This window comes from Diuraphis noxia, unplaced genomic scaffold, assembly GCF_037042655.1.
Source record: "Diuraphis noxia isolate RWA-SAM2 unplaced genomic scaffold, SU_Dnox_SAM2 contig0002, whole genome shotgun sequence".
In the NCBI taxonomy this organism is placed as follows: Eukaryota; Metazoa; Arthropoda; class Insecta; order Hemiptera; family Aphididae; genus Diuraphis; species Diuraphis noxia.
The window spans coordinates 86026189-86050097 of record NW_028301712.1 but is presented as its reverse complement, the minus strand read 5'-3'; the positions used below and the strand labels follow the sequence as shown (position 1 = coordinate 86050097).

General features: G+C 28.9%; 1 protein-coding gene across 2 annotated transcripts in view; it reads left to right on the top strand.

Annotated features, from left to right (window-relative positions):
• Positions 1–18866: 18866 nt before the first annotated feature.
• LOC107163361 (uncharacterized) overlaps positions 18867–23909 on the top strand; it is a 32563-nt gene continuing 27520 nt past the window's right edge. Inside the window, exon 1 of one of the 2 annotated variants that reach the window (XM_015510741.2) lies at positions 18867–19147. The gene's annotated coding sequence lies outside the window, so the exon portion shown is untranslated. The remainder of the gene's footprint in view (positions 19148–23909) is intronic. The other variant, XM_015510740.2, reaches the window with a different exon arrangement.

Here is a 23909-nt window from a genome sequence, read left to right as displayed (position 1 = left end):
TTTTTTGAGCAAAACGCATGTTTAATAAATTTTGGGAATTTAATTGTTATTCCTAGCATATTTACGCAGTTTTCGTTTTATATGTAAATTTATATTTAAAGATTAATTTTTTTTTTACTTTCACAATAATATAAATGTTTATAGGCGTGTTATTGTTGTAAAAAAAATTACTAGTAAAAATGTGTCAAATTAAAATTAATAAATTAAATTTTTTAATTGTCATTAAAAAAAATATTCTGTTGCATATTTTTGCAAATATTAGGTTATTTTAATTTGTAAGAGCATATATGCACGCTTATTTCCTACAATTTATATGCAATAAGTCCAGAACCCTAGTTATGAGTTTATGATATTATTCTATGGTTGCTGTCTGCTCAACCATTAAAAGAACGATACCTGAATATCGATCGCGATTTACGTTTTAATCGCGGCTGAACAACGCGATAATAATGGAGATCTATCGCGGACGAGGAAGAGCATAATAATAACAATAACTATTATGTTGCTGTATAAGTATTAGGTACTATACTCTGCATGCCCATTATATGAGTTACGGTTACGGTTATGGTTAAGATATCACATATTTAAATATAAACTAACTATATTCCTATTGTTATTTATTAAGCCCGAATTAGTTTATATTTTTTTTTAAATGGCCAATATTGATTTATATTTTATGCCTGCCAGTTTTCAACATTAAACTACACTGTACAATACTTAATAAACTGAAAGATCAATAGTAAAATAAACTGTTATATTTTCTATATTCTACGAGCCGGTGTAGTTATCTATATTATACTGTTAACAGCTATTTTTCTTTCCTTCGATAAATAATTTAACTGATCAAATAATAAAATTAAATACTTTCAGTTTGAAAACCTATACTAAAATCAATATTGAATATTCCAGTGTCGTACCCAGGATTTGTTTTCGGGGGGTGGAGGCTTAAACATTCACACTTAACTATATGGGAAAATAGGAAATAATTTAAAAACATATATATATAGGTATATATATGTACATACCATTTAATATATTAATATAAATTGTCACAATTTTAAACTTAACCGTCAACAGTATTATACTATGATATAATTCCATTACGCATTAACTAAAAAAAACATCTCACCTGAGATTTCGGGGGGGGGGGGGGGAATTAAGCCCAAAAGCCCACCTCCTGGATTCGGCACTGCAATATTCAAATGAAACATAATTATATCAATGGGGCGTATTATTATTACAGTAAGATTATAAGAACGCGTCGATTTATTATCTTATATGAATTTAATAATGTTTATAAAGTTGTGAATTATTAATTACTATGAGAATCTAATCAACTATAACCATTTATTATTTTCACATGATTTTTAAACTAAAGAATTCAAGTTTTTTTTAAATTTTAAGCCAATAAGTAATCACTTAAATATCACTTTCATAAAAAGGGATTAACACAAAATACTTTATATTAAATTGTATTTTATAGTAAACTGGTATTCTATTGGATGTAATAGATATTATATTCATTGATCAATTTATGAATGGCCCTTTATTAAAATAATGTTTTTATGATTAAAAATGTCATTTAAAATTAATTTTTGGATTAGTAGTTAACATAGAAAATACATTTACAAGATATTATATAAACAGGGCACACTTTTTGGTAAGCTTTTTAGTTCAAATATTAATTAATTCAACTAATATAAAATCGTCTACTGTTAATATATTAAAATAAAGAATACAAATCACAAATATATTCTTACATAAACGAACAATTTTTAATTTTGATTACTCGGAAATATTATTCCAGAATGGCTGCATATCGAATAAATATTGAAATTAAAAATATATTTGTATTCATTTTAAAACTAGATTTTCATTAATCGATACCGGATGGTATTTGATGACTTGAAAACACATAAGTCAGTTTGTATTCGTTCCACCAAAGATAAATAAATAGTAATTGGTACACCGACTACCTACCAAGTAAATGATTTAGAAAATACGATAGTTTTTTTATTATTATTTATTATTTTATTAAAAAAATATAATTTTTTTAAAAATAAATCGAGAGGACTAAGGTATCCCGTCGATCTATGTAGAAGTATTTCGCTAACCGATCTCACGGTTTGTAAATAATGTTTTGGGGCAATATCCAATAATGCTTGAATAAAAAAAAATAGCATCACCAAATGTCCAAATTCATAAATATATGATCCACTTATATATTGTTATATGGAACATGGATTGATAAAAAAAAAAGAAAAAACCATATAGTTACCACGTAATGCCATTTATGGTTTTTAAAGAATTTATACTAAGTATACATTCGATTTTTGTTATGTATTCATAAAAATATTTTAAATTGATATTTGTGTTTAATGCTACTTTTCTTTTATTGTGAACTATTTAATAAAGTAATAAACACCCAAAAAAAGGCATTATTATTGTTTAAAAACTATCTATAATATTTAAGAAGTGTATTTTTGTATTCATATAAATAACTTACTAATAGTTTATTATTTTGTTTTTGAATACAATAACTTTTTTTACTTTTTGTTACATATGTGTCCAATTGTTAGTGTCTGTATTTCAACAAGTGACACTTCTATAGAAATTATGTATCACAATACGCATTCCTGTCAAAGAAAATAGATAAAAAATAAAACAATAATCATAACCAAAGTTATAAGTATAATTAATAAAGGTAAAAAATATTTAAGAAATATTTTGCAATATAGTTTTGAAACTAAACGACTTGATTTTATTTCAATTTTCGATAGGCAGACAGGTATCACATCAAAAAGCGAAACACATTGATTGTAAGAAACTTATTATCTGTAAGCTTTTCGATCCGTAAGTATCTCACGGATTAAACCACTATCTAAGGATTAGTATGAAATTTGTTCTCCTCTTTAAAATATAACGTATATATTATATTCATATTCTTTTAAATATATATTTTTTAACTGAATGTATCTTTAAAGTTGAAAGCAATTTCTAACAAAAAAAAAAAAAACGTAGGCACGTGTATTGTATAGTGTAAAAAAATGGTTAGATACAAAGTGATTTTTAGTTACTACTTTAATGGAACGCACATCAATGTGCGTAAACTACTAACGCTTGTGTTTTGGAATGATATGATCGTTTGTATTTGTTTGCCCATTATAAAGTGATAATAATTGTTCCACCGAATGAAAAATGCAATTCGACATTTTTAGCACATTGCGAGAATAGTAATTATTTAGGGTCAGAGCACAAATTTCTATAAGTATTTTTGTTATATTTACATCTCATATAATATGTTGTATCATGATGGAATCATACATATTTATATAGAAAATATATATCATATTATAGAGATGGTATGTATATGCCATGTTTTTACATGGGCAGGTGAAGCTCACCATTCATACATCACATAAGAATCTTCAGTTGCTAGTTAAAAATTAATAATCTACAGGCGTATCATGTATATACAATGACTTGCAAGTAATAAGTACTTAGTGCCGGATATATATACAGGTGATTTGAGCTGTTCTTTTTTTCTTCGTAAGTCATTGTCAAGAACGTTTGCAATTATTGTTATTTAATCGCCGATTAGTCACCAAAATTAAATATCGTTCGTTATACTTTCGTGGTAGATACCATCCCCTGCTAATCTCGCCGACGCGCGACGTGCGCTATATCTGAAAAATAATAATTATTTAATGCATTCCGTCATTTATGTTCTATACACTTAAAGCTACGAATTAAAAAAAAAAAATATGTACCACCTGTTGTGGCTTTATATACATACTTATAAATGTTATAATAGCGAAACGGTGTCGAAATGTCGAGAGCGCCGTCAATCGTTTTTTCCGACAAAATATCACCTACTTAATATTATTATTATTATTATGTTCTACGGCAACGTCGTCGTCCTGGTCGTATTCGAACGATGTACACAACACGATAGTGATAAGAAATTGGGCGAATATAATAATATAATAATGACCGTGTCATGGTTACCCAAATAAGTTATACACATTGCGGATCTCTTATAAGTTATAACAGCAGCTGTCCACTAGAATATTGGATTTTATTATATTATAATATTGTACTGAGTGAATGATGAAAAAAACCTCATATATTTTATAATTTATATGTGATATATGTTAAAATGTGAACCTATATTATATAAATATTTTTTTAATATAATGTACGAAGTTACTACGCAGGTTACCTACTGGTTTATCCTAATGTATATATAATAATTAGGGCTGGGATTTCGATGCACTTTGCATTGTTATCCAAAGCTTTCTGTGCGATACTCGTCTGGTCACAAATTTGTTTTATGTACTTATGAATGAGAATAAGAAAGTTTATTTTGCATTTTTGGAGATTTTTAGTTTTTAGGTCATTTTCTTAATTTTTTGGGCATTTTAGAGTTATTGCAGGAGCATTTTTTGAGTTTTTAGAAATCAAGTATGAATTTTAAACACCATTTTATTACTCTAGTTAATTTTTTTAAGGTAATTTTTTGGGGTTTTTTATGGCGTTCAAATCCCAGCCCTAATAATAATGTTAAATGTATAATATAATAAGCTCGGACCACATAATTTTCTTATGTCCACCGAAAGACAACTATAAGTACCAACTACACGGTTATAATCTTAAACCTATTTAAGGAGACGTGAGACGTGTATTATACACGTACACCTATAATAGGTGTACAGCAATCGCATATATAATATATTATGTAACTATATATCTTTGCGCACTATGATTTTTCTCATAGTTACAAGTCCCATACACGACGCTCAGTCGCGATCTTTGGAGGTAAGTTGAAAAAAAAAGCACCTGTGAAATACTTATCTTTTCAATTATATTATACTATATTATAGGTATTGAGGTACTATACAACTATTATGGTCCTATCCGTTTTCCGTATACGTCGCTAAGGCACGCACTATTAATTAAATAAATCAAACGAATTGTGCACGAGGTATCCGTAACGGTAATGTTCTGTTGTTTACTGTTTTTAACATAATTTTTTTCATTTTAATTACACGTGCAAGTTATCAATAAGAAAACGACGACAATACAAAAATATCTTTCCCGTTAAAAATTGGCAGGTATATAGGTAACTAAATCCATTTCCATGCCAACGCTTGTCGTGTGTAGGCGGTATATTGCATGAATATGATAAGAAAAGAAAAACATTGCTAACGATTTAGGATAATATCTATATATTAAGACATTTTCAAAAAGTTACAGTTATATGGAAAATTGAGCACAAGTTAAATCAGTTACATCTTTACCAACAAATTTAAGTAAAAATCATAAATTAAGCAAAAAAAATAAAAAATACATAGCTCGGTCTTAAGCAATGATGGTTACTTCATTAATCTATGAATTAATAGATAGTTGTGTTGTATGATATTTAGAAAAATGTCGTGAAATTATATTTTAATGATGTACGTCATTACAGTGCATAAAAAATAACACACCATTTGTAAGTCCGCAGGTATAATGTACGGTAGGTCGTAATTTAAACGCAATTATAAGTTAATTCTTTTACTTTAAAAATGATCTAAAAGAAAAAATAATATCAGTTATCTATAATATTCTATTTTGGACTTACAACATATTTTTATTAATATTCAGTGTTATGATTGTATGTGGAATAACATATTTTAATGCTCGTATAATATAATATTAGCTATTCCGCTAGATGTTGACCGGGTAAAAATTTTGCATGTTTAATAAATGTATTTGTAAAAAAATGTATATGCCATATTTCTTCTCATCATAATAGCAATATAATATGTAACCATTTAGATGAACAAAAATCTTATTTCTTTTTTCGCAAACAGAAAAAAAAATAATTTTGAGCTAACCTTAAGAGCTGTTTTTATAGAGTTAAAAATAATAAGAAAGAAATACCCTCCGGTTCCTAAGGAATGTACCAAGGTATATTGATATAACTTTTATTAAAAAGGGAGGTCCTGCAGTGGTTTTTTTGAGTAATAACTTCGGATAAACTAACGTCAATTTTTAGCTGTATATATACCTAATCCGACTTCGTAAAAAAATGAAAAAATATCAAATATAGCGCCATAATATAGGTGTATCTTGGTTTTGGTGTACCTCAGTAGAGGTAAATTTTCATCGGTTCATTTTGTGAACTAATTCGATCGAGATTGACAATTCACCTGCGCGGTGGATTGGATGTAGCACTTGATATTATAAATCAAACGTGGTTCTAACTACTCGTATATACTCTCAACATTTTTTTGATATCTCTAAGAATGATTTTAAATGTTCGCGACATTGTTCAAGTAGTTTTTGAGTACCTATATTATGATATACGAGTACATATCTAACTCCCATTGTTTTAAGATATAATTTTTTTATTCGAAACCATATAAACGCGACACTTTAATGTATGCTTTTACCTCATCTGCCCGAGTAACCAATGGCAACAAATAATAATTTATCCTATTACAATAAATTATTATAATATGTAAGCTGTAACCAAAAGCATTCATTCAAAAACAAAAATTTCAATTGTAAATCTCAAAATGCTTTCTTAAATTTGTAAATGAAAAAATTAAAGACAACTTATCGAGATAATAACTATCTATCTTTCAAATTGGACTAAGCAAGAGACGTTTACAAAATTCCACTAAAATCAGTCAAGTGTGGTTTTGAAGATTAGAGCTGTTCGGACATCGTGACACGAGATTTATATATGTATAATTATTGTTCAATTCAAATTACGTTCTTTTTCAAGTTTCTCTGTTTTAAAATACATTTTTCTATATTAGGTTAAATCATTGTAGTAATGCTATAATTTATAATACATTAAAATTATGTTTGCTTACACGTTAATTTATAAAACTATTGGTTTAAAATATTTTAAACTCTGATAGATTACAATTAATACCTTTATATTTGATATATTAAATTATAACCTATAATTAAAAAGTCTATTTTATCAATTTTAAATTGTAATGCAATTCAAAGTATCATCGTGTACCAAAACCATTGCTAAATAGTTTTATATTTAATATTTCTTTATTATTGCTCAACAGACAATGTGCATGTTCTTGTTTTTAATAGAAAATAATTACACTCAAGCGCATAAAAAACCTATGAAAAAATAACACAGCATAATGCTATTGAATAATGATAATAAAATATAGACATAATATTTTGCTTTCTGCAAACTATAAGATCACATGAACATCTAGACGAGTGTATTCACCGCTGTTCAACCGTGGAAACTTATTATTGTTCATCCGAGTTATTGAACCCTTCGTACTGTATAGTTTTGATCTGTTTCGATGATCATATTTTTCAGAAATATTAATATTCACTAAGACGCCTGTGTATAATAGTACTGAAATGTTGGTTTTGCGAAGTATTTTAACAATAATTAATTATTCATTTTCATAGTTTCCACAAGTCATAACTCTGTCAAGTGAGGTGGAGGTCAGCTACCTTCAATAGTTGTAACCATATTATGGTTCTCGATATAAAGATTAAAATAGTTACCATAGTTACCATAGGCACATATCTATAATATTGAATTAAATCAATTATCATTAATTTTTTAAGTGGTATTACACTGTCTGCCTTGTATAGCAATGATTGTGCTTTGATAATAATATTGTACCTTTATACTTATAATAGCTTTGCCTTGATATTATATATATATATATATAATTCTCTGAGGATATATCGTCAATTTATTGGGAACTTAAAAAGATGATACACGTATAGTATCAAATAATTTACGGTTTATATTATATGATTTCCAGCCCATGTGAAATTTTTTGATCGTAAGTATACTGCCCAAAAATGTCAATCCCGAAGAATAATAGGTATATCGGGTTAAATATCTACTTTTGTCAATATCTTGTCAAGTAAAGAACTGAAGTAAAAAGGCGTTTAAAATATTTAGATCAATCGATTTATGTTTTTGTGGCTGCATATGAACTGAGTTCCATTATAAATTTTTATGACGAATTGAGTTCCAAATTGTTGTAAGGTGTATACCAATTTTATTGAGTCCATGTAAAATACAAACTGAGTCCAGTAAAATTAAAAAAATTAAAATTTTTTTTTTTGCCATTTTTACAGATGTAGGGCTGTAACAAAAAATTCAACAGGTATGATTAAACATGTTTTACAAACATATTGTATAAATTAAATAATTATAGATGATAAAATAATTTTTTTTTTTATCGGTAAAAATGTATGGGATCAACATTGTATACATTCAAATCTAGTTATATATTGTGTTCGATTGGAACAGCTGCATTTTATCACTGATTTATTTTTCTTTTATGTATAATTTCATGCATTAATTATATGAACACTTCTAATCTTTATATACGTTTCGCATTATATATTCAACGAAATTTTTATAAATTGGTTAATGTTTGGATGGGCTGAATAAAACATAGTATTAAATATAAATAAAAATGATATGAAAATTATACGTACCTATATAATATATTATATTGGTATATATCCATCTGGAGCGGCTTTTGACGCGCGGCACGACTATATATGTGGCATAATTTCCACTGTGTCTGCAGGAATTTGGATAGTTGATTTTAAATTTTACTCAAAATAATCCTGGACTAATTTCGTAACTATTAGTTTCCTAACCCAGGACTCAATTAGTATATTATTTTTTTTCCCGTTCAGTATAGGGACTCAATTAGTATACAGCGGTTTTTGTAACAGTAGGTTAGGTATGAACAATGAAGAGACCTATTTTACACATTTAAACATTAAATCAATGGACAACGAAGACCTTATCATCACCCAATTTGTTGACTACTAATGAAAAATAGTAGGTAATCATTTAAACGAGACAATGGCAATGGTTATCGATTGACCTAAAAATGTATAATAAGTAATTTAAAAATATCAGCATACATACATAATATATATATATATATAATACACAAAATAATTATAATTATTTATTACATAGACTAAATTTAAACTTTCAGTACACTGTGGTGAACGATTATGGACAGCTAATATTAATGTACTTGTCAATATTTTTGTTAAACCATTTATTTTGGGTACCACTTACCAATGCTCTATTTTTGGACTCTACTTTTTTTTTTATTACTTCTATGTCAATGTCATTGTTGTCAAGTTAGTACAACGAACAGGTACAAAACTAATAAAAAATCAAAGTTATCAATTAACTATTGGTACCTCATTTACATTCGGCCATTCACACCTTCTCACGCTGGTGTATTTAATTACCAAAATACTTCGCAGTGGCAGCTTCATAATAAATTAGTGTTTACATTACCCTGCTAATAATTTGTGCAGCGGTTAGGCTGCTGCCCACCCTGTCCGATATTTACTGCTCTTGATGAGAGAGCGATGGACAGCGACGATGCTATATGACGATGCAATACTCGTGCTGTCCGCTTTCATGTTCACTTCCGTGTTAACTACCGCAGAAATGCCGGAAATGGATTGAACGAAAAGAGGTATACCTATATGATTTTTAATTATTTTGAAATAACATAATACGAGATTTTAGAATGTATTATATATATATAGCTTCACAGCATAATCGGAATTTATTTTAAAATTTATTAATTTATTTTATACGAATATAAACCTAAGCCTAACCTCTAAATTGATTAATTTTATTGTAGAACAGTATCAGACATCAATTATGTATAACGTTTCGAGAATCAGCACTTAAAAATGTTATATTTTGTTCTAATAACGAATTAACTATCTTATACTAATTGTACGCATTTGAAAAATTGTACCTACCTACACAAATAATTATTCGCTTTGAGCTGCGTTCTATGTAAGTAAAGCGTTTAATCGAATTATAAACGATGATATATAATTGCCATCATAACATCAACTAAGCCACTTATCGGTATCCGGTGGGATTTAATCTTCTGAAATGTATAACAATTTTAAATTAAAATACCGAAAAAACGGTTTTTCAAAAGCCTAATTTCTCACGCGGCCGGTTTTTTCTTTCGTTATTCATTGTTGAAAATTCAAACAATGCATCATAGAAACGGTAGTCTTAGCGTAATTAAAAAAAAATTAAAAAAATCCTCTTCACCACTGCAGGCGGATCTCGCTACGACAATATACCGCTACCGCGAATTTGGTGGACTGTGAACCACTCCGGCCAAAATATCTGAAAAAAGACGATGACACGCGTTGTGACAATATTACAATAATAATAATAATATTAATGGGCCGCTTACGAATAATTTATTATTATTATTATAAGATTGAATAAACTGCGTCGTCGAAAGAACGGATGACGATACGAAAAAAAAAACAATATAAATAATAATAATTATTATAGTTGGTCTCTGGGCCGTAAACCCCGAATTTTTTGTTTGCTCGTGCGGACACGATATCGTCATCTATATATGGTATACATCAACGTAATGATATGGTGTGTCTTTACAACGTACTTACGCATATCATAATATTATTATAATCGTGTGTATTGTTGTACGCCTGTTGCACATCATGCAGATCACGCGCGGTGTATGACACGACTCATTAAATTACCGTACACCCGAATGTATTTTTGACCATGACCAAATAAATATTGTGTTCATCGTGTTATGCGCGAGACGGAGGAGGCGATGATTTCTAAGAAAATAAAATCAAAAAGATACATACTATAGGTTTACATTAGAATAAACTTTGATGTTTTAAACTCCTGCAGTTTACGGTATGTCGTGTACATATAAGTGCGTACGTATATAATAGTTGGCGCGTATTTATAATTTCCACTTTCCATCGGTATACTTTATTACCTGTAATAATATATAGGTAGGTGGTCAACAGTTGTATCCGGTGGGCATTATGTATACCTGCCTACAGTAAATCAACGCGGGACGGTGTTAGATTTGGGTCACTGAACAATGAAAATTTAAAGAAGTCTGTGCAATTTTTTTGTTTCCGTGTCGCCCGCATGTCTGGTACGCGCGGTCGGCCGGAGATCAACGAGGAGGAGTGAGGACGGAAAACGACACCAGTCGTGATCTATACCGTCGATGTGCTGTTGGCCAGATACGAACACGTAGTAATATACATATTATGTAAAATGTATACATATACACATATTATTATATTGTTTAAGATATTACGATCTCGTGCCTAATTATAATGCGTGCAATTGTTATCATAATTATTATATTATTATTGTTGTGCCAATGTGCCGACGAGACGATCGGGTATTATAATATACTACTACGCCACTACGGAACCGTCTGCGATTTCAAAATCACAAAAAAGAGAGTACAAAATAGTCACGAATAAGTTAAAAAAAAAAAAAAATAGATATTGTGTATATTTTTTACGCATGATATAAATAACCGAGAATGTCGGTTCTATCTGATTTCCACGACACGTTCAAAGTTCTGACCGCCGGTTACGTTTGTAATTATATATTTGCGCACCTGGTAAACTCGTTTTTGTAAATCAGAAAAAATGATCACACAACTTTACTATCATAAAAATACCAAACGCAGAAATAACGCTATTAATGAGTGCGAGCGCGTGCAAGTATCAGTGCAGGTGATTAAAAAAATCATATTAATAAATAATAACAATAGCAAAAAATACAGAAAAAAGATGCGCACGCCTACCGAAATCTATGTCGCACTGAACCTATATAAAACAATACATAAGTAATAGTAGTATTACCATTGAGTAATCTAACCTATCTATAGCCAATGGTATTATGCATTGTTCCGTTGAGTTCATATGCATATTTTAATCGAAAAGTCTGACAACAATGTTAATCCATTCAACATTTAATATATTAACGAGTTAGTGAAAATTCGTAATTATTAATAATAATTTTTCTGGGGTTTTGATGCAATTGGAATTTATTTTCGAATCTACCCATCAAGCGATGTCCGTTTTATGACATACACGATTCTTGTATTTTTGAATCAGAATATAAGTTTAAATTTTCATTCATTTGCATTTTTAAAAAACAATAAATAACACAAATATGATCTAAACCTATATATAAAAGAAAAAACAAAGTAATGAAGTATGGAAATAATTATTTAAGAAAGATCAATAAAACTACTAAATTTGTAAAACTTGTAAAACTTGTTACTATCCTTTAAAATGTATAAAATCATTTAGGTAAAGAAATTTTTAATAGAATTATAACGAAATTATAAGAATCAAAATAAATGTAGTGCATTGTTTAGTGCATCATTCCGAATTTATATATCCCCTTTCTCCCCCCCCCCCCTCATCGCGTACAACAATTCTGCAGTGGTGGGACTAGGATTGTACATGTTAATTTCTTACCTAGGTATGTATATATAATTTAACAACCGGAAGCTCGCAGTTACCAATATCTATATATACGTGCATTTTCCTATATGCAATCGACTCGACACGGGTTGGAATGCGAGTGTGAGAAATTATAAATCGTATATCTGTACATGCTTTTTATATAATAATACTATAATATAAACTTAAGATGAACATTGTGTGTGGGGATTTTTTTATTATTATCTTATACAGTTTTAACTTTTAAATAACTAATTTTGACAGGAAACATAAAAATAATATTTTATTTTAATATTATTTTTAATATAATTATTATATTAGGTACTCTGCTATAACGCACGTAATATAGATCACAGCACATGCAGACATTGTGTTATTATGGATAATATTATGAAAAGATGCAGCTGGGAAATGTTATTGTGTCGTGTTTAACAACGGTTTATGATAATTATGTTAAATATTATTTAAGTTTTAGTGCGTTAACGATTCATAATTTCTTTCTCGCACTATAACTGTGTTCAGACAATTCTTTCAGATCAATCTTTCTTCTATTATTTTGTTACAGGCATGCGTGATGTGGAAAAATAGAGGAGTATCATGACCCGTAATAATGTGTGCATCGTCGGATTGCCGCGACAGTTTAGGAAAAATGCGCACATAAACCTGGTGTATAAATGTATAATTCGCGTACATATTAAATAAAGGTATCCGACTAACCGACTGTAATTCTTCTTCTTCTTCTTCTTCTTCTTCCAGCTTTAAAGGCCATTTGAGGCCCATTGCTACAAAACAAATCTCCTTCCATCTGTTTCTGTTCATAGCTGCTTCGATGATATTGTCTATCCCAAGTTGGTTTAGTTATTTTTTATTTTTGTCCATCCATCTCTGTTTAGGTCTTCCAATCGGCCTTCTTCCCTGACGAATGCATCTTAATACACCATTTGCTATTGACTAAGCCCTTAGTACATGTCCAAGCCAACTCAGTCTTTTGTGGCGTATTTCTGCTATTATGTCTGGTTTAACAACTGTAATGCCATATAAATTATATTTATATACAATAAGTCAACAAACTAGGGCTAAGATTTTAGGCACAGATATTAAAGCACTGCATTTTTGTAAAACAAGACAGCAAGTTATGAGATAAAATATGTACCCCAACATAATATTGTGCTGACTACATTAATTCCTAAACAATAGAAAATAATGAAAATAGATTGTATAAATACCAGGGGTGGCCTAGCCTCTGAGTTTTTTCTAGGTTGTCGCGATCGACCAAAAACAAGTTGTGAATCAACAAAAAATAATATATTATGATAATATGTATTTCACAGTTTTACACAACACATATTTTAATATATTTTATTACAAATTATTACTTTTATGTTTTAAGTTATTACTATTAGAGCTATACTACTATTATACTTTTATTATTACCACTTTTATGAATTATAATAATGTTTATTTAATCGTTCAATGAAACTGAAAAAATTCAAGAAAATGCGAAAGAGTACCTATAGATAATACCTAAAGATAATATTATATACCTATATAGATAATATTATACTGAAAACAATCAATGATATATGTACCTATATAAAATCTTTAAACTGTGAGGACGGGGTCAGTGGAAAAAATATACAGCCAAGTTTAGGTTAGGTTAGGTCAGTGGTGGTTTTTAGGGGGGCGAAGGGAGCGCTCTCCCCCCCCCTTGGATTTTTTTGTGTCAACTGTTATTTTCTGTAAATTATATAATATGCATATATATAAGTTATATATGCAACTATTATGGAGGGTGGGGAACACAAAAATTGAAAATAGCCTCCCTTGATGATTTATCAAAACCGCCACTGGGTTAGGTGTTATTATAAATATGCATTTTTATGTATACATACCTATAGGTATTATAATGCATGTATTATATATGCATTATAATGCATTCAAAATTTATTAGTGTATAAAAAAATGATTTTATGGGCGAGACTCCAGTTAAGCCTATATGTATATGCAGTTAATAAGTTGTATTTAATGAATTGGTATACACATTTTTTGTACACGTGTGGCCTTCCGGCAAACTTTATCTTGCTTTCAGACAGGATATAAATTTTTTAATTATTTTATTTTGACGGTGAATTAAAAGAGATTTTCTATTCATTTTTTTTTTATTTTGACTTTGAGTATTGTTTTGTATAAACGTGCAAATACATTCGATTTTTCCAAAAAAAATAATTGGAGATCTCAGTAGGTATCTATATATATGCTAATATGAATGCAAGTGGAGACGGTTACATATATTGTATCGGCTTCATCAAATATTATATCTCCAATACAGCTGTCTAATATTGATATCTGTAGATATAGGTGCATCGAAATTATTGTGTATATCGTGCATACGACGACATCGCGCGTGTACATACCTACAAAAGTTAAAATTCTATGTTCAATAATTTGTGCAAAAGAATACTGCGGTAGTCAAAAATTTAAAAGACACTGCGCAAATATGTACCAGTGTTATAGGAAATAGGCGTGTATTGGAAATAAAAAATACATATAGATACCTAAACAACATTAGCATGCGCAGCAAAAAAAAAAACTGTAAATCATTGAGCGATCTCGTGGGATTTGCAGCTATCGTGGTCGAATACTGTATATGGAATTAATAAGCCGTAAACCAAAATCCTTTACAGCTATATAGGTAAATGTGTATTGTATATTATTATTATTACATATTATTTTCCCGTTCGATATTATATCTGACGTCTGTTCGGTCGTTTTAACATTTATTTTTTCACATCATATAAAAATTCCACAATCCATATGTACAAAACAAATACCACACAAAACAATATTGTTTTTAAGAAATAGAATATTCCCATTTTCGATAGTACATCCCAATCGACCCTGAAAATATGATAAACTCATTAAACTATCAAGTGTAATGCCTTTAGTTTTTACTTGTTATTAACATTTTACATTTTATCATATATTCTTATGCGCTTTTTAGAGGTTTATCTACACGTAAAATTAAAATATTATCTAAATGATTAATCACATTTTCATAACAATATTTTGTGCATATCGAAATATTTAATCGAACGTAATTTTTAAGCGTAATATGGCACTTATTTTTATTTACAGGACTCAAGGCCGTTCATTAAGAGGTATTTCAAATAACTGATCAATGGGCCTTTGGTGTTCCAGGCTTCACGCTGACTTTGAATTAAACTATAATTGTTATTATTATTTCTTATCTGTTTAAATAAAAAAACATAACATATTATATTATTATATTATATACATCACTATATATATATTCATTAGGAATAAACAAATATTGTTTGTTGAACGTTCTTTCAAAATGAATTTTTCAAATGTATTTTTTATTGAACTTTCATGTTCCCAATATTGGTGTCATTCTGATGACCATTCCGGTTAGGTTAACTACAGCTTATCATAATGTATGAGAAATCCATTTATTGACGGTTGTAAGCTGCAAATAAAAGAAGACTTATATAGATAAAAAAAATATAATACGTATACATTATAAAGTGTAAAGATTATAAACACATATACCTCCATAAACATAAATATGTATATACAAATACAATATTAAAATGTTTATTACAAAATAAAAATAAAATAAATACTAATAAAAAATACTGAACTATTTTCATTCGTCGTGTATAAAAAAGCTCTAATGCAGCGGTCTCCATTACGTGGCCCGTGGACAGTATGCGTCCCTTTAACAAATTTAATATGGTCCGCACTAAAATTAATTCGTACATTCTAAAATTCAAAGTTCAAGAAAAACATTTGTGTTATTAAATAAACTTTTCCTTATATAGTCTAGTGTTTTGTGTAAAATATTACCATTATAATTATTATAATTCCACTAATTCTATTGGAGCATTTCTCTCGATCAACTATAATATTATAATATATTATACAAGACGTGATGTGTACATTCGTTATTCGGTTTGAGTATAGTTTGGTATTTCAATGGCGTTTGTATGTGTTTAAAAGGCGAACAATTTATTATATAGGTATAGAAAAATCGTTTAATATGATAAAACATGTTTTATGTTCAAGTCTGAAGCTCAACCAGGGCTCCCCCCTTGATCCGTTTATAAAATAGTGTTTTAACTTAAGTGAATTTAATTAATCTAGAAAATCAATTCTATTTATATGGATAATATTATGTTATAGGTACAGCTATTAACGATTTTATGTTAATTTCGCGTTACGATGATTACAAAAATGACAAACTCAGCTATAAGGAACGTTTCGTAACATACCGCGAACATCAAACGAAATATTATAATAATATGATATTGGGACCCCACCATTGAAAAAATGACCATATAATATATAGCTGCGCCACTGGCCCATTTATAGCGCGTTATCGTCGTCGTGTGTTCGAATACTGCAGATAGTGATTGTTTAACAATTTATGAATAACACAATTGAACGTTTAGAAGAAAGTTTGGCATGTACAATACATATTATCTTATATTATTGAATGTATACGGCTCCGACGTGATGCGCGAAGAGAAACAGATTCGCGATTTAGATCATCTCGCGCGAGAGTGAACAGTGATAATTATTATAAAACGATACGTAATTACGGCGACGATATAATACACGAGCCAGTGCGTTTCCCACAGACGACGCCATTTGACGGCAATACTTATTCGCGAAGATAAAACAACATCATCGGCAGTGTATTTTCATAAGCCGCATGTACCTTGTCGTCGTCACTGGGTCAACGCGAGTAAACATATTCTATACGAGATCACGACACGAACGCGCTATTTTCTTCTGTTCATTAGAAAAAGAAAACAGACCGAGCCGACGGCGTAAAAAATAATGTGTGGACACGAAAGATATAGTATGAGAACGGATGGGAAAATGATATGTCGTATTATATATATATATATAGGTGAAACAATATTATTATATGCGCCATCGTATCGCGAGAGAGTATATTATTATGTAAAAACAGTTAAAACATTATAATATTATAATATGTTATGCCCGCAGCAGCAGCAGCACGAAATGTAGCCCACACAACGTTAGGTTAACCTAAGGGCACACGAAACTATCCTGTTACGGTAATCACCCACCTCATACGGGTAGGTCATACTTCGGGGTGTATTATAATACGGAGACGCGTAGTTATGCAGTTTTATATTGATATCTGCTGCTGAAAAAGGATATGTTATATATTATAATAATTCATAATGATACAACCCGCCGACCGTATCCAGAGTATCTATAAATACGCCAGTGGCGGATTCAATAAGGGGAAGACTGAGAGGCCTCAACAGTTATATATGTTATATATATTACATTTGTAGACTTGTAGTCGTAATAATTATTATTATTATAAATAAGTGATGATGGAATTATACTTTTAAATTTTTCGTGTTAGGAAAATATGAGTTTAAAGAATTGTGTATTTGAAGTCCTAACATCAAGGTGTTAAATATTGTACAACTGATTCTTGTTTAATACAATATATAGGTAGTATTAGGTATACCTAATATTATTAAATGTATTTTGTTGAAAATAATAACAATATCGATAATACATTTAAAATACTTTTCATATTGAAACAAAAACTATATTGAATACAATTTTTAATAGAAATATAAAAATCCATTATAGGTTGAATTGTTTTAAGTTGTTCTTCTTACGATAATATTGAATAATATTAAAAATATTATGCACAATATTGTTTTATATGTATTTTAATGTCTTTATTTGACGATATCGACTATTAGATATATGAATGAAAAGTAACGATCAATAATTTTCTTACCAAAAAAATATAGCTAATATAACTACCGCTGAATTATATCTTGATCACTGTTGGTGGATATCTATAACTATTTTGCCTCTAAATTTCGGCAATAAGGGTATTTTCTCCGGTCACTTCTACCCGCCCCCCCCCCCCCCATCAAATGCACCTACTGCAGCAGGATACTGTGATTGGCAATTGATTCTTTTATATCATCATCGTAAATATATTGTTGTTTGGTCGGCTAGCTATAATGGCGTTGGCAAAACTCATGGACTATAGCATTATGGATGTGGTACACCTGCAATTTTTCAAAAACGATTACCTTGAAATTTTGATGGTGAAATGGATAACGGGGGAGGTTGGAACTAACCTGGGCACGTAGTGAATAATAATAATAATATGTGATTTGATGACCTGCTACAAATGTGTATAAGTTTTTAGCAGAACAAAGTGAATGAAAGGTAAAAAAAATCATAGTTATTATACACCTACTTCCGGTTTACTATCGAAAATGTGTCCTTAAAAAGTTAAACACAAAAACGCTCAACCCCGAAAACGAAATTGAAGAATCCTTAATATCGCGGCGTGTGTGAACACAATTTACAATTACCTATTATAATTTTTCCGTGCCTATATCTAACCCCTCTCCAACTACGCAATCGTCTTCGTCTTGGTCGTCGTCGGCGGTGGTGGAGGCGGCAACAGCTGAGGCGGCCGATCCAGAGGATATATACGTACAGTCCATCCGTCCGTCCGTCCACAGAACTCGCTACAGTGCTGTTGTGTTGCTGGTCCGATGTAATATTCGTCACAAAAACATATTATTTATCTTTTACAGCGGCATTAACGGTGGAACTTGAAAAAAAATTAAATATTTCCAATTGGTAAATAGTATTACATAATATTATTGAACACTCGAGAAGAGTAGTAGTCAGTTGTCCGCGTGGAATAGATTCCAGATCGTTTCTTTTTCAGCGGGCAAACCGAACTCACAAGATCCTCGACCACTTCTCTGCGTGCGTAAGTGTTTATTTCCAATTATTATTATTTTATTTAAAAAATAACAAGTTTCAAATAACAGTTGATGTGCTTACCGTGTTTATCTGGCATTCCGATATTTTGGTCAACAGATCATCACTTATATTATTTTTTTATTTTTTTTTACACTATTTTGTGATATAATTGAAACTCTATAGCAGTGTGTAAAAATGGATAAATATTTTCTAACTGTAAGAAAAATAAAGATTATTCCTATTATAAGTGTTTTATCTAAAATTAGCTATAGGTACTAATAACAATTTTTATTATTCGTATGATCACTACTTTTGTAGGTATAGTTTTTTAGATACTACAAACATACAAATTTACTACAAATATAATATTGTACATTATAATATGCCCAATGGTACTACCCTGCAATAAACTTAGATACTTTTAAAACTTAAGAAAACTTATATCCATATATTAAATACGTTAAAAAATTAAAATACACCAAAATAAAATCATCATAATCATGTATATATTGTCTAAACTTATAATCAGTGTTAAGTAGTAACGTAACGCGAATCACAAATTTCTGTAACGAAATTACTTTTGCAGTAACGCTATAGTAATTTCATTATATTTTATTTAAATTACCGAAATCGTATCGAAATTACTTATTAAAAGTAATTTTTATGGAGTATTGGGAGTAACATGATATTTTCTACGTTATTAAAATAAGTTATCTTAGTTCTAGATCAATTATATTCGAGAAAAATTAAAAATTAATTAAATATATTTACGATTTTGATATAGATAACAAGTAATAATCGACAACATTATTAAAAATCCCAGGAATTAATACTTTTGTTCGTTTATAACATTAATTCATCAATAATATACCTTTTACTTTTTAGTTTTAATAATGAACTGGTTTTGTGAATATTAAAAAAAAAATGTCGTCTGTAACTTCCTATTTTTTGAATGAAAAAGTAAAGCAACGTGATAAAAGTAATGTTTAAACGTGAATGTAATTTAAATTTTAAAAAATCAATGTAACAAGTAATATTAAAACTGTTCAAAAGTAATTTACCCAACACTGCAGGTATTATACTTAATTATACAAACTAAACATAACTACAGAAGTCTAATGTTTTCTCAAATAAAATAAAATAAATAATTTTTGGATTTATTTCTAAATTACATTCAAGTTATGATTATATATATGGTTATATAAAATAAATTTCATACATATAATATATCATATTATGATGTATAATATATTGCCAAATTTAGTTTTTTGTAATTAATAAATTATTTTCTATTTAAATTCTATTACCTTGTATAAAGCATATATAATTAATTCTATCACTGAATACAAAACGTGATGTCGTGATCAATAATTTAATTAGGTATAAAATGTAACTAACCGTTCGATTAGGAAAATTGAATAGGTTCCTTTTGTTTGGATTTATATGGGCACGTAGAATAAACAAAATTGAACTAGGTCACTTTTATATCAATAGAGGGTATTAAAATCAAAGATTTATCTGACGTATGTATAAGAATCGTTAGGATACTATACTATTGATATTATCTTATACACCACAGCGAAATTTTTTTTTTTTTAATAATTTGGCCGAGATTTACTTGTTTACTTCTTCCGTTAGTTTAAATAGGTACACACAATGTTTCCGTTTTACCGATTCAGTGAGAAAACTATACCATTACAAGTAAACATAAGGTCGTCGTGGACCGCTAGAGTCACTAATTGATTGTATCAGTTGTAATGATTACTGTTCACAGCTATTGTCTTCAAAATCGTTTACATTGCCGATTAAGTTTGTTAATAAACGAAATTTAAACACGTTGTTCAAGACGACTGGCGATCGAAAAAGATCGCTTTAGTCGTAAAAAAGTAGGTACCTAATAATACCTAAAATGATATTATTGTGTTCTGCAAAATGTGCAGACCTGGCGAATGATTACGGACGTATATGGCTATACTTAATATTTGAATTAATATAATATCAGGTGTGGTCAGGTATTCCAAGCGTAACAATCTCAATCAAATGATTCATACATGTCAAATTTCCATCATCGCAACATAATATTATACTAACGTGTTTCTTTTATCCGACAAACTGCATGATGATCTGTTCACATAACGGAAACGGATTCGATTAAATTATTATAGCCAAGTGTATTATTATAATGTGTGAAAACGTACTGTATACCTATCTAAACATACGTCTTATTATAGACATGAATACACGATTACTTAAAAATGTCACACATTTTATTTTCTCTATTATTAATGTTCTAAAATCATATTATATTATTTATGTTGTTCTCCCATAATTTCGAAAGTGTCAGAGTCAATTTTTTCGGCAGACACTATTTTTGAGTCATTAAAACACAATTTCTGTTTAGAGCGTTCCGATTACTCGTCGTGTACAGACAATAATGTATATCAAACAATAAACATGGTTTCGAACTTGGATATTCATTATCGTATGGAGCCTGTATTATAAGCTTATATCGAAAAAATCTATAAGCTTAAAACATTGTTTATGATGTGATCAATTTTTAACAATAATTCGTGGTCACATTGATACTCACGTTTGATTTTATATTTTTGTTACAAAACATTTTATTTTAACGACGATATTTTTTTATTGGCATAATAATATAATTTTCTATTTAAAAAATTATATTTTTTATATCTATCCCTCTATCTGAGCCCTTTATCCTATATTATACAATTATTATAGAATTTATTTATGTTTGCGTTTCAACTCATATTTTTAAATAATGGATTCGATAAATATTTTATTACCTATTTAAAGTTTTAATTTCACAAAAGTAGTGTAATTTCTTTTTTAAAGAACATTAAATTATTAACTATAATTTGAATGAGATTATAAAGTTATAATATTGACTATAATCTAATGCAACTTTCTACAAATAATTTTAAAAATAATATTGAATGCGATAAACTAGGTAAGTATAAAATATGATATATGTATAATAGAATCATATTGTATAGGATAATACATTATCATGTGATCACATAAAAAATGAGGCTGTACAGTGTCCATAATAGTTCTTACATATTTTACGAAATACGATACATATACAAGCATATAATAGTATATGTTACTCGACTGAATTATTCTGGGTGGTCTACAAACGATTTAGAAATAAATTTCTAGAATCACTAAAATAGCAAAACTTATCCGATAAGTGAAGTGCATTAAATTTGTACACTTTCGAAATAATCATTCTGTAATGTTATATTTTAATCCAATTGAAGACGGAATAAAAATGTGCTACTTATCCAGAAAAAATCTATTAGTAGTAACGTTGTATACCAATGCAGACTTAATTAATTTATTAACTAAATTCATATTAATCTTCTACATAGAGTCATGCATATAAACATATTATATTACTAAAAATGCTGAAAAATAAATCTGATATACACGTTAAATATTTATATATAAAAGATGTCCATCATGTAAAGGGACATAAAAAGCAGACTGATTATTATAAAAATTACTTTTACTAACACAATTCATAAACATTAATTAAGTTCGATTTTCCGACAAAAATAACATCATATTCATTTAGGCGTCAACTATGGAAGACAATAGACATTTTAATAATTATATACACTATATAGGCACAAGTGGGTACCGAATTTTTTTACATTGTACAAATGGTGTGAAATTATTATTGAGCGTTAAAGTACCATAAAATATAAATCATTCAACCGAATGAAATCGTAAAATGTTTATTACCATGTATCGTTGTTATTTGTTGTTATAATTACACCAGATTCGCATTGGCTGTTTTTGAATAGATAATAGAAAAACAACGTAAAAAAAATAAAAAGTGTCATTATTGTTATTATTATTTTAATATTAGGTACAAATGTACATCACTATTGAAAAACAAAATTCCTATATAATAAATAATACAATTTACTATATAGGTACATATAATGTACTCGCCGCGTATATACAATATACACAGTACACACGCACGCACGCACACACACACAATATTATATTATTTTTTAAAAACGTTATGTTTAGAGTAGTAGTTCTTATTTGTTAGGAAATATCAAGATTGACAGATATATGTTACGCGTTAACATAATCTCAATATGAATAGATAAAATACCATCGATAACTTATATGTCTATATGAATAATACACACAATCATATTACATTTTCACCCTCCCGAAATTATCTACTCTCGAATTAGTCGGGTATTAAAACAAATAAAAACATTTTCAGCTATATATATGGGTCACACCCTGACTTCTAACAATACTATCCTGTATATCAGCTGGCATATGTCCGGTACCTAAATATTTTTTTTTTATTTCTCTTGAAGAATAAGCTTATCCATCTCAGCTCCAACTCCTCCCACACACCAAAATTGAATTTTTAGTTCACCGTTTTAAAGCCTATAGATTTATGACCCATATAATATATATAGATATGAATATTTTAATAATGATTGTTATAATTCGAAATAAATACACAAATACTATACAATTTACCTATATTATAATTTGTAACTTAAACCAATAATACGATATCGTATTATATGGCCTAGGTCTACAGAGTACAGACTACAATGAATAGGTATAGGTACATAATAATAATTTATTATCATACCTGTATAGTGTATAATTTCCAAACTATTCGAACACATATCCGTATGGCGTATACTGCACATGAAACCGTAATATTATAATAACGGCACGTACTGACACGAAACTGACGC